Below are 14,055 nucleotides of genomic sequence, written 5' to 3'. Positions count from 1 at the left end.
CATCAACAAAAACCTCCTGACCATCCTTCCGCGCCCTCTTTTGTTGCTAGCGCAAGGAAAGCGGCATATTGTCCACATCGTCATCCCCTTCCTCAACGTCATTCTGCCGCCTTTTCCTCTGAATAGTGGTTTGGGAGACTGCACCGGCGGCAGCTGTCCTCGCGGAAGCATTAAGCTCCAGACTAACTATGGTAATGACGTCGGTACCACCGACCTCTTTCCACAGCGCGACCTTTTCTTTTTGGACTGTGCGCCGGGCTACCGGAACCCCGTGGCCTTCTCCGGCCGACTTCCTTCGACCATCGCGACGTCCGGATGGGTGGCTGTAGGACGAACAACGGTCTCCCCCGCGGCGGGAAGATAGGAGTGATGTGGCATCAGCAGCACCACTTCGTCCTCTGTAGGGTTGACATCCTTTGTCTGCGGATTGACAGACATCTTCCACACATTCAGTGCTGTTGCGAACATGCCCTCAAGATAATTATCGAGAAATGCTGTACGACTTAACTTGTTGCCGAAAAAGAGATATACAAAACCAACGCCAAGTTATACCGATAGCGTAAAGGAACACAAAAGTATTATGTGCACTCAGCTGTAGCTACCTGGGAACCAAGTCAAGTTTAATTGCACCAGAAACTCCCAACCAGTCACTAGCCGTAGATCCAGAAGGTTGCGATTCTTCCAGCAATCGGTGATTCTAGCAACGCGGCACTCTTCCTCTAACGTTAACACAAATCACAGCCCTGCTACACACACAAAGAAGAAGAGAAGCGTTAGTTTTGAGTATTGCAGAATTGAAGCAACGCACAAAAAAAAAAAAAACAAACAAACAAAAGAAACAGCGGCAACCTCTAATAGGTTGAAACTTCGACTTAATCCTAAAGGTGGGCACCCTTTAATTCAAAGCCACGTCGTACTCCCAACCCTCGGTAGTGAAGCAGTAGGTTGCTCACCAAGGGGACATTGACTCTAGAGGATTCTCAATCAGCCGAGGCGTCCCGGTGCATCACTCGACTCAGGTTCACTTGCCCGCTGCACCCCTTTCTCTTAACATACACCAACTCGTAGAAATGGAGAACCTCGGCCACGATCGGACCCTCACAGCCAGACAAACTCCACAAGGCATTCAAACCCATCAACAACTTCCATATGTTTAGACAAACTTGTCCAAAGGTTATGTCAAATTCGCACAGTAATATTTGAAGGTTCGGCAGCAGTAGGAACCGAACCTCCTGGCGAAACACGGCTTCATGTACGACCGCGTATCCCACCGGTAGAGACGATGCTTTCTCATTCTTCAGCGACGACCTTAGCTTCGCCACCCCAGGTAGCTTGAACACTTGCTTCACCCTTTTGATCGCCACCTGCGTCATCCGCTCGTTTCATCAACCGGTGTCCCATCAGACAGTTTCCATGACGACTCTATGGCTCCATCATCACCGGGATTTCCACCCTCCTCATATGAATCACTGGCAACACCATGACTAGCCAACCGTTCCTCTCGCCGATGGCTGGCGACTATATCCTCACCCGCCGAGGCAGCAGTCTCCGCTCGTCCACCACCACTGTGTGTGTCCCCACCCATATTATGATACATAATGCGCAGCGGTTCGATGTCTAGCAGATCAGATAGTGAGGCTCCTGCATGGGCAGACGAAGGCAATGAATCAATAAAAACCCTATCGAAACCACTGAGCGACACGTCAAACCCGGAATCCTCACTGCTCCAGATCTCTATGACGTTAGTCATCACAAACACCTTAAAGCCCAAATAAGTTAGTTCTAAATGGATCTAAACTACCCCTATGTTAGATTTTATCCAAGAACACCAAGAACACATGTGCAAAGAAAACCTAGAAACTACCAAAACAATAAGCATACACCCCTTCAAACCCAGATTCAACCATCTAGCAAATTTACAACCACGAACCCTCTAGGCAAACGCCAAAACCAACCCACAAACTCCTTTAGACCCTCAAACACATTGCCACAAAATTGCAAAAATTCACTCAAAAGCAAAAAATGTCAAGAAGCACAGCATCACAAGCAGCACCGAAACACACAATGTGGCCAGAGATCACGAACTTGAAGTATGTGAAGCACGATCGCTGCGTGTGCTTGCAAGTGCCTACTCCTGTCTCTGGGTTAGTTTCTCTCCTCCAAAATCGATACCCTCACTTCAAACTCAAACACTTGCTGCTCCAGACTCACAAAACACAAAAGCTTGAAGACGATGACCCAAGTTTGAAGTGTGAAGAAAATGTCAAATCCCCCTACGTTCCCCCTCTTTTATGTCAACATCAGACATATCCGGGCGGTCCTCCAAAAAAGACATCGCATAAGAACTGTACATGTGCCCCAAGATTGTACCAACAATCCGGGTTAACTAAGGAGTCACCTCAGTTACAAAAGCGACATTTACTCGCATTAATGGCGAAGTGACTGGCATGCTGAGGAGACGTGCACCCACACGCCAACCCAATAAGTAGCCGACATACGTCGGGCGCTGTCAGAGGTAACGTCTATCCACTTCAACCGTTAAAGACATACACATCAATCGACAACCAGACAGTCTCCGCTAAGCTCAAAACCGCTAGCGGAACTTCTCACTTTCACCTTTCAGGGGAGACAGTCTCTTCTAAGCGCAACACGGCTAGCAGAACCTCTCACCTTCATCTTTCAAGCGAGAAAGTCTCCGCTAAGCACAACACCGCTAGCGGAACTCCTCACTTTCACCTTTCAGGCGAGAAAGTCTCCGCTAAACACAACACCTCTAGCGGAACCTCTTATTTTCACCTTTCAGGCGAAAAAGTCTTCGCCAAGCTCAACACCACTAGCGGAACCTCTTACCTTTATCTTTCAAGAGAGAAGGTCTCCGTTAAGCACAACACTACTAGCGGAACTTCTCACTTTCACCTTTATGGCGGGAAAGTCTCCGCTAAGCGCAACACCGCTAGCGGAATCTCTTACCTTCATCTTTCAAGCGAGAAAGTCTCCGCTAAGCACAACACTACTAGCGGAACTTCTCACTTTCACCTTTCAGGAGAGAATGTCTCCGCTAAGCACAACACCGATAGCGGAACCTCTTACCTTCATCTTTCAAGCAAGAAGGTCTCCGCTAAGTGCAACACCACTAGCGGAACTTCTCACGTCCACCTTGCAGGGGAGACGATCTATGCTAAGCAACACTGCACTAGCGGTGCTCCTCACCACTAGCTCTCAGCAGAGAAGCTCCCGCCAGCTGCGCTTCCCAGGGCAATGCCCCATACCGACAACGACAGTCACGTGGCATTGTAGTCAAGCTCTATTCCTCCTGGAAAAAGTAAGGGGACATGTCAACATAGTCTTCGATGACACTGATCAGGCAAGTTGACCCCCGTCATTCAGGTATCAAAGATTGGGTTCGCTACCTAGCACCCATTGCTCAACGCAACTCCCCTCAATAAACAATAAACCGGCCAAACGGAGGCCATCTTAGCTGGGGAGTGGGGGACTCCCTGGGGAGCCTAGCAGGGGCCCACCTGAAAGGGTATAAAGCATTTGATCAGAACAAGTCCATGGTTGACAAAGCACTGACGCTAATTATACTTTTACAAGACTAGCAAAAGTAACGATTCAAACCGCTAGGCAACTCCCCAACCAAGATTTCCCTCCTTGATTGGGGACTTTGGGGACTTGTACTTACATGAGCATTTGCCCAAAGCATAATTAGCTATAATGAGCCACGCTCATGCTATTGATAGTGGTTCCATACAGCCATCAAGGGCGTGACCTACGAAAACACCACCAAACAAGCTATCGCCTGAGATTCGGCTTAGCCTGGGATCTCCACTGACGCGCCGCCACGTGTAGGCTACGAAAACACCACCAAACAGGCTATCGCCTGAGATTCGGCACAGCCTGGGATCTCTGCTGACGCGCCGCCACGTGTAGCGCCAATATCACCTCGCTGAAGTATCAGAAGCTGGGAATAGAAACATATCAGTCCCACATCGAAAATAAGGAAGAGATCAGTCTCTTCCCCACCAATAAAAGGTCTACTCATCTCTCATCATTAATTACACATTTACTGCTTACTTAACGTTATTCTGTCAACACAAATATATTGACTAACTTAGGCATCGGAGTAGAGAAGACCGCCAACCACGATCTCCCTCTGACGCCCTATGTATTTTATTTGACAGATAGCGGAAACAACAAGAGCATCATAAGTAGCCGTCAGCCTCGCTGGTCCGCTTTGATCAAGGTTCGGCTAACGCTAAATCTCAGACATTAACATTCATTTTCCGCCTCAGGCCTTCATAATCTCACGGACAAGCTTGCATGTACATGATCTATTAAGATCTCTTAGTCTGTTGTATAAATAAAATTAAGAAGTAAAAATTCTAAACTTTATATTTTGTTATATGTTATATATCTGTTCGTGATAGGGTCTTTGGTATCAGAAGTTTAGATGCTTGGATTTTGTATGTATAAACTTGTATAGAAATAATCTTGTCATAACAAAAATATAAACAATCCAAAATCTAATTATACATATTCCAAGGGAAGAAAAGAACAAAGATCATATTGAATCTAATTAAAGACATAACTACATGCACGCAGGGACACATAGTCACTACACCAAAAACTGCATCACACAACGGTGATCACACAACGGAGAACAAATCCTCTGTTGTCTGTTGACAACAATTGAATCATACAACACATTTATAAATCTTCGTTGTATAAAGATGCTCAAATTCTAAAACTTCTAGTTAGGAGCTGATGACACAACGGAAAGAAAGATTATCTGTTGTCTGAATGAAAAAAAAAAAGACCGGCATATTTCCCTCCTACCATTGAGTCAAATTTGGCTCCAAATTGTACCCTAGATGCTATTAAATTGGACAACAGTTTAGTTACTTCCGTTGTAGGAGTATACCTGCAAATCATCATACAATGGTTTTTAATGTTCTGTTGTGTAAGTGAGTAACAAAATTTGGAAATGGCTCCAAAATGACATTCATTCCCCCCCAAAACGAGAAAATTCGGCTGCAATTGTTTGTTATGCTTGCAAGTTCCAACAACAGAATGAACTATTTCTGTTGTGTGAATGAGAAATGACTAGCCTAAGTGCGAAACCTAATATTTTGATTGCAGAGGCAGGAAATTTCCATCTTTCATTCCCTTAGCTATGTAACAAATCAGACAACGTAAACGTATCTATACGTTGTCTGTCTGACTTAAAAAAAAAATGCCTATTGCCTTAGGCAACTCGAGGGCACACTTACTGCCTTGGCCATTTTTCATGTCTGAGAGAGAAACCCCGAGCTTTTCTTCACTTCTACCAAAATCTGGAGCTTTTCTTCATCATCTTCTCAAAACACTTAGCCATCACAAATCACCATCTTTCAAAGTTTGGATTTAGATTCTATTCGATTTGAGTTCTACTCGATTAAGGTTCGAGTTGGGTTCAATTTGGGGATTTTTCATTCTGCTGAAATGAGGGGTTTGGGTTTTGACCAATCGAGTTGGGTTCTACTCGATTAGGGTGTTTCTTCTGCCCCAGAAAGAAGATAAATCTCATTCTTTGCAAGCTCCAGACGGGGTATTTCTTCTCTTCTTCTCTTATTCTCTTCTCTCCCAGAAGCCTCAACTCCTCTTCAAGGCTTCAACATCGTGCCTTGGCTCCGACACCTTCTTCCACCAAATCCAATCACAGCCACCAAACTCTAATCAAAACCTCATAATACCGTCATCTTCTCTAGTTCTTGAAAGTCTACTCGTCTCTGGCCAAACCCCAACTCAACCCTAAAAAGAATCTCCATCGATGCACCCGGTCGAAGTCTTTGCTCGAATCCGAGACAATCCATGAGCCAAAGACACGCAACATTTGCGAAATCAGTCAAGTTTAGTCAAGTTCAGAACTTGGTCTCATATTTTGGTTCGTTTCCTTAAGGTTTAGATACCCTCGTCTTCTTCTTCTTCTTCTTCTTCTTCTTCTTCTTCTTCTTCTTCTTCTTCTTCTTCTTCTTCTTCTTCTTCTTCTTCTTCTTCTTCTTCTTGCTTTGCATTGGTTTCAAGTAAGATAAGGTAGTCTCAGTTCTGTAGTTGAGCTATTTACTCAGAGAGAAGATAGGAGTCAAGGACAAGAAGCAGAACAAGGAGCTTGCCCAGAGAAATTTGGAGCCTGTTGAAAAGGGTTTGTCGCTTTAATCTCTTGCACTTTGATTCAAGTTTTGTTTTTGATTCGTTTTGTTGTTTGAATTGACTTGAATGCTTCTGGGATTATGTAGAATGAAGTTAGTAGAGAACGGGTTTTGGATTTTAGAACAAAAACCAATACATGAATGTGTGTAATTGATGTCCATTATGTAGTAGACAAAAGACACTTGGATAATTCGGCCTGGAAAGTTGAAGTTTTACTCTGTAGGCTTATGATGAGAAGAGAATAAAGTATAAAAAAGTTGATATATATTGTGTTGAATTGTTTCCAGATAAAAGTTCAGGACCTTCAAAGATGAGAAAGAGAAAAAGAGAGAAGAAAACAATGGTGATTCGAGAAAAGTTGTTCAGATCTCTATTGAAGGTAAAGTGGAGTTCTAGCTTTGTTAAATGTTAACTTGTTAATTACTTGGTCAGAATTTTGCATTCAAAATGAACTCAGTGCGGTTTGCTCTTGTCATTTCACTAGATAACTCGACCAAAGCGGCCAATGACAAGAAAAAGACAAAGAAACTGAGGAAAGGAAAAGGAAAGAAGGTGAAGAACAATCAGGATTTGGATGATCCCTCTAATACTGATGGTTTTGATTAATTAAATGGTAAGCTTCTTTAGTTGTTCTTGTAGCATAGTAAACTCGCATATAAACCTCATTTATTGTGCAATCTGTTCATGGTGTCCCCTAGTGAACAAAATTTGGTAGTGAATAATGAACATGTTCAAATTTCCTATGCCATTGCCTGTATCTGCTATATTTGGCTTTATATGAAATTTGAGGTTTTGTACTTTTTTTTCTTGTCTTAAGTTATAAAAATAAGGCATGAATGCCATGGGGGTGTCAACAATAAAATCGTTTTTTGCTTTCAACTTAATTAACTCAATTTTATTTTTATTAGACGATGAAGCCGCAGATGATCAGAGCTAATTCGAAGTTCAGGGAGAGACTGCAGGAAGTGCTGAAATGGTGTAAATGAAGATGATTGTAAGAATACTGAACTCAGAAACTATGAAAGAATGTCACTTTGATTTCTTATCCCTGCAAATCAGCAAGTGGTCACTGAATAGGATGTTAAAACCATTTGAAGAGGGAAGTACTAATTGGGAAGAAGGATGAGATATATGGTGGCAGGTTATTAGAGAGTTTGCAGTTGTTTGTTATAAATGATGCGGATGAGTTCAGTGCGGTTTTGAAGCGTGAATCGAATCCGAAGATATTGACCACCACTTGCCGATTTAACTCTTCTGTATGTATTGGTCTTTTACTTGTTTTCAATGTCATTTTAGCTTTTGTTGGTTACGAAACTGATATATTTTATGACAAGGTGATTGCCAATGTGTGCTAAGGTTTATGCTTTTTGTTGTTTTGGTGGTTTTCAGAGGGGTCCTGCTTTTATAGAGGAACTACTTTCGGTGATCCCAAATGCGTAGTACTATAAAAGAGACACTTATGACTTGAAAAAGGTACCATTTCTGTCTTTTATATCAATTTGTTTTTCACTTTTTCAATGTAACAAACATGGAGTTCAAACAGTTAATATATGTAATCTTTTTCATTGTTGCAGATTATAGAGTATGCAAATAAAAAGGAATTCACTTCTTTAATTATTGTTTATACCAATCGCCGGGAACCAGGTTGGTCTCTCAGACTTTGCTTCTGATGTCTTTAACTTCTAAATTCTGTGTGAAATGAGATCGTCCCCGTATTTTCCCTGTTGTTTTTTATCTACTTCAACTACTGCAATCATTTTTCAGATGCTCTCCTAATTATTGGCTTACCTAATGGACCTACTGCCAATTTTAAGCTCTCAAAGCTTGTTTTACGGAAGGATATCAAGGTTCGTTGCTATATGTTGCATGTATCTTTATACTGTTTTGCCACATATTGCGATGAAAGGTTTTTATTTTCTTCAGTTGGTGAAAAGAGGAGTCATTGAGATTAAAAATCTTGAAAGAGTCCAAAAGAATAAAATTCTGCAAAGTATTAATTTTTCATCTCTGGGGAATTAATGTAGGGTGTGTTAACTGTCATTTTCTTTCCTTATTCTTTATTTGGCATGCCTGCAGAATCATGGAAATCCAACCAATCATGAGCTTGAGCTTGTATTAAACAACTTTACAACACGCCTTGGTCATCGTATTGGGAGGTTGCAATCCTTAACTTGTTTGACATGTTCTCACATTATATTAGATGCATTTTGGACTTTTTGGTTCAAATACACCTCATCACACAGTGTGGTAATTTCATTTTTTTTTTCCCTGTACAATTAGTTTCAAGTGGTTTCTTATGTAAGGATGGATTACCTTCAAGCTCCTAATGGTAATTTTCTTCTTTCACCTACTTTCTAATACAGTCACTTTTCCCTCAAGAACCAAATTTTAGTGGTCGGCGAGTTGTAACTTTCCACAACCAGTGAGATTTTATATTCTTCCGGCATCATCGGTGTGCCTCCTTTGCTATTTTTAGTTCTTGCAGTGATCCTTTCTTATACTTGTGATCTTATATACTTTCCATTGCTGTAGAGCTTTTTGTTTACTGATGTCATTAATTTCTATGTGTTTAGGTACATTTTTGAAACCAAAGAGACTAAACAGGCTGAAGTAAAGGGCAAAAAGACCAAGGATTCCAAAGCTGACGCTATTACTAAAGCAAAACCATTTGCGCGCCTACAGGTTGGTGTCAATTATTTATTTGTTCCTCTTGCATTTGCTTTCTTGTCTCGATCTGGTTTGGCCTAGGGCCCTGGCTGAATTTCCTCCACCACTTGAAATGTCCTTATGTTTCGTTCTTGGTCCATTTATGTGACATAGGAAGGCAGGGTATTGCTACATTTACCATAGCATGCAGTTTACGTTTATTTCTTTATTCTTTATTGTATCATTTATAAATGTAGATCTTAACGGTCTTTCCTGTCTTAAACACTCAGGAATGTGGTCCTCGTTTTACCGTTAAATTGATCAGTCTGCAGCACGGGACATTTGATCCTAGAGGCGGGGAGTTTGAGTGGGTTCACAAGGTAATCCACTTATCAGTCAATTCATTTCAGTATATTGGTTTCATATCTTTATCATAAAAAAATATTGAAAGATACCTAACTTGTTAGTCAATTGTTTGCAATTTTCTCTGGGATATATGGTGCAGCTGCTACAACATTTAAATATACTTTTGATTACAAACCATCCGGCATCAACTGGTACCCTTCACAACTAGAGGCTTATTATTAATTTGTTAATTTGACTTTTTCATGTTAACTGCATACCAGAGATCAATGGAAACTTTGATTGATTGGATTGATAGTGAAGTCAACATGAGCAATACTTATGTACTTTTTCAAACTTATGCTCCTGTGCATTTCAGGTTTGCTCTATCATTTAAGCTACTTAGTCTCATTGGTAGATTACGATTTGCTTATTTGTCTCATTAATTACATGTGTATAATGTTCAAATGTACCTCTATCTTAGCTGATACAATCACCAGTCTGACTTATCTATCGACATTGAATTATTATGACATGTATTGGTAATTTAGTATTTGATAAGTGATGGGAAACCTTGTGCAGGTTTTTGAATGGTGAAGAAGTAGATATAGAGGAAACAGTTCTTCGCACTCCAATATCCAAATCCTAGAAGAACCATTCAGATTTGTTCTACTCAACACCACAAATAAATAGGAACATTCCTTCTGGTGCTGCAATATGTGCTAACTTGTGAAGCTTCACAACAAGCTTGGAGGTGATGCAAATAAGAATATAGTGCACAAGATGCTTGGTAAAGTGACACATGAAGGTTTTGTTGAAGTGAAAAGATATTATACCAGTTTTTGATTCATGTGTAGCTAGTTAGGAATGCTTTTCTTCTTTTATTGTTGGCTTGAAATTTGGACAATTTTTTTTTGGGAAATACTGCCTTTTGCAGTTTTATGTACAAAATGTTAGATATTATGATGGATTGCTTGATAGATATGTTCACTGTTCATTGGGTAAAATGGACCAAATTAATGCACAAATCAATTCAGAGAATGGATGTTTGCAGCAATCATACAACAGATTTTCAGAAATGTCAACCAACGTTGTCTGAACAAAAAAATTCTGGGTATTCACACAACGCATTGATAGCTATCACACAATGGATTTCAAAAAGTAACGTCGTCTAGTTTAACTCATTCATAACTATCACACAACGGATTTCAATAAGTAACGTCGTCTAGTTTTAAGCTCATACAACAAAAAATACTAGAACACAGTTGTCTTACTTTTAATCACACAACAGCTAAACTACAAAACCGTTGTATGAAAATTCAACCCACAACGGCATAAAAGCAAATTCTGTTGTGTGAACTGCTGCGCACAAGTGCGTCCGGCATCTGTCGAGTTCTTGGACAACGGTGTTAAGAAATATACGTCGACTGACTTTGTATCATACAACGGTGAATTCACCGTCGTCTGATTTTTCATCAGACAACATCGAGATAGACGACGGTGAGTTTTCAAATCAGACGACGTTTTTTCACCGTCGTGTGATGCAGTTTTTGGTGTAGTGAGTACTCTTATATCGACCACATAATACAAATTTTATAGTAAGCATGAATTAAGAGACCGACTTAATGGATTGGGAGGGCATATTCAGCAATTTTTTCCCATGATTAGATAGTTATGTCTCTGTAGTCGATTTTGTACACTGCGAGTTGAGCTATGGTGAACCTCAAGCTAGAAATGTTTTTATCTAGAATGCTAACTTTTTCTAGAGCTATTTTCCTCTCTTCTTCTGTTAGATTCCCGTAAAGGAGACTCAAAGATGGCCTACCACCTGCAAAAGAGGAGAGGCAAATTACATTTCATTCGATAAAATAATTAACCCAACAGCTATGGTCTAATACAAAATTATGCATCAATCCTGAATAATAGTTATCGAAAAAACCAGTTCTACAATGAAGGAAACTTACACAAATGGAAACCGAAATGTGCATTGCATATGTCAGTTGTATAATTTAACTGGAAAAAAAAATAAAAAATCAATTCATGTAATATTACTCACAGTATATAAGATAAATGAGAGTAATTGAATACTTGGCTCAACTAATACGTAAAAATAGAAATATGGATACCATAAATGATAGGGAGATGAAATTTCCAAATCAAATTCATTGTTCAAATTAGTCAAGTTATACATCTATCCAAGACCAAACGCGGAAAACAACACTTGAAAGTTCATATGAATCAAGACGAAATAAAACATCATAACAAGAAAAATTAAATACCTGACTGGATACTTCCGTTGATGAATCAATGAGTAGGGAAACACATTGGTAATAAAAATGTCTGGTAACCAGTAGACTAGCTTTTGCTTCGTATGGACGAAAATTTTTAGAACGCAGAGATGTAAATTTGTTGAGCACATCTTTATACGTCATACGAATAGACCCCACAACAGGGATATGCGGTTTGATCTCGGGCCCACCGAACTCAGCCCTAAGACCTTCCATCAACTTCTTGATCCTAAAGGGACACATCATCCGGTAGGATAGCCCATATAGAATATGAATGCAATTCCCTATCCACTATTGAAGGACCAGATGGAAAGTGCGTGAGTGGAGAAAAATTCACCTGCAAAATAGCATCAAACATCAATACTCTGAATTTAAGGGATTTCCCAACTAAATATAAAATATGAACATCCTTATTAGTATAAATTTATTCAAGCATTCGGATAGAAAGGAGAAAAACGAAAAACAGGTTAAGTAACTATACCACACTAGAATTATTTCTGCTCTCGAGCTTGCGGGCTCGCAAAACTGAAACTATACTTTTCACATAGACAACAGCCGCAATGTCATTTGACTCGTCATATCTCTGACAAGTAGAATAAGGCGTGTTTTGAATGAGAATATCTTTAAGCCTTTCGCTACCAAGGTCATAGGAGAGTACAAGTCCCATGAAATCACTTATAAAAATCTCATTCCCATTCAACAATGCCAATGGCTTCTCCCTGGGTTCAAGAGTTAAGTGTTTTGTCCAAGCACCTTTCGGACCACCAAGTTCATCCAGCACCCATATTACAAAAGAATATTCACCTTCAGGTTTATAACCTTGAAGTCCATCAACCAATACAAAAAGAGCAGGGGATTCGTTCCACACTCGAAGTTCCATACCGTCAGTATTGACCCAGGGATGATATAAACTATCAGGTAACATGATATCATGAAATACCTCATTCTCAATATCCAACAAAATGATGACCTGCCTAATGAGGTCCTCTTCTCTATCAAACGCAACCAGTTCCTTATATTGCTCATGTCCTAACCAATAAAACATCTGCTTGAATTGAATCTGGAAATTTTCGGGTCTGAGGACAGTGAGCAGTGGTGTTGATCTCTCTCCAAGAATCGGTACTCAAAGTGCATATTGCTGCTTTTGGAGGATGATAAATTACATATCCATCATCCAGAAAATCTGAAGGAGAAACTAGTCCAATTTTAACAACTTTGTATTCGTTCAATTTAGGATCATATCCAAACCCCTGAACATAGTTGGACCACACATCTTCATCCCAATCAACATCTGCAAGGTATGGAAAGGGGGGAAGAAGCTTGAATTCCTGAATTGCTGGGTTCCATAAAAGCACCGGAAAAGATTTAACTAGGAGTAGACAGATGATTCCATTGCAATGCCCTACGATATGAACTGCTTCGCCTCTAGTCTTTAGAGTCATACAAAGAGGAATCTTGATATCCTCGACACTAGAGACAATAATGCTGTCCTCACCATTATCAATATCATCATCATTATTGCATAAATTAAGCAACGAAAACACTAGCTCTTCTTCTTCTTCTGCAGTCTCATTAGCAGTGTCCTTGATGTTCTTGGAGACTAAACGCTTCTTCATAAGGAGCAGATGCTTGGAATTGGAATTATAATCGGAGATGTGCTTAGCTACGAACCTGGGATCGTTGATCAGCGCATACCACCCTTTAGAGGCGCATTTGCATCGCATCAGAGCCTTGGGAGGCAGAGTTGACAGGATTTTCTCCACCAGATCTTCATCAACCTCTGTCATTTCTGCCACGCCCTTTCCTCTTCAACCTCTTCAATTAAAAGTTATAAAAGAACAAATTCATTACAATAGATCACAATGATGATAAAAACTAAAAGAACAATGGTCCATATAGAATTGTTAAACGAAATCGAATCTAACTATATAGAATTACCTTAGTCCTTAACCTGAGAACTAGAACAAGAGACGGGGAAGATATGATGGCTGCTGGAGCCGGAGATCGAGACGATATTAGTGATGGAGACTTCCTGAGAGTCTGAGACTTGAAACAGCTTGTGAGTTCTGATGTTGATTTACTATTTACTTATTTCCATTAGGTTTTTAGTGTACTGTTTTTTTTTTTTTCAAAAAACAAGGAAAATAAAATAATGCCACCAAAGAAATGAGTTGGATAATTCTAAATACAGTATTTATGATAATTCTTATCTATCACGTTGTTTTTCAAAAGTGTGTTTTTGAAAAATTCGACTGAATATGAGTGTCTTTTTAACTTTACACATCATTGTTAAGATTTTTTTACCTCAAAGTAACTAAATATTCTACTTTTCAATGGTATGTATGATTCATATATGCACTTCGCGAGAATAGTTTTAGCTAAGAAGAAACAATTTGCAGTGTTTGGATGCTGGAATGAATATTGCAATGGAACTGAATCAAGAATAATGAGACGGAATAAGAGTGTATCAAAATAAGATTTGGTGTTGAAAAAAAAATTGTTTGATTGTTTCAGTCAAAAATTTCGTTCTGTGCCTACTGGAGTCCCGAATCTGGCCTTGGTTGAGGGCGTAGACAATGAGAAGGTA

General features: G+C 40.0%; 1 non-coding gene and 1 pseudogene across 1 annotated transcript; one reads left to right on the top strand and one right to left on the bottom strand.

Annotated features, from left to right (window-relative positions):
• The first annotated feature begins 7,103 nt into the window (after window positions 1-7,103).
• Window positions 7,104-9,829, top strand: LOC112183901 (annotated as a pseudogene).
• A 931-nt stretch (window positions 9,830-10,760) lies between these two features.
• On the bottom strand, window positions 10,761-13,513 carry LOC112183899. Its single transcript, XR_005807567.1, has 5 exons — window positions 13,407-13,513; window positions 11,950-13,283; window positions 11,460-11,805; window positions 11,145-11,193; window positions 10,761-11,008 (listed from the first exon to the last, which is right to left on the bottom strand). It is a non-coding gene; the product is annotated as an uncharacterized LOC112183899 (transcript).
• Window positions 13,514-14,055: the final 542 nt, after the last annotated feature.

The sequence above is a fragment of the Rosa chinensis genome, chromosome 2 (assembly GCF_002994745.2).
Source record: "Rosa chinensis cultivar Old Blush chromosome 2, RchiOBHm-V2, whole genome shotgun sequence".
Lineage (NCBI taxonomy): Eukaryota > Viridiplantae > Streptophyta > Magnoliopsida > Rosales > Rosaceae > Rosa > Rosa chinensis.
The sequence above is the reverse complement of the archived record's forward strand: the minus strand, read 5'-3'. Positions and strand labels throughout refer to the sequence as shown.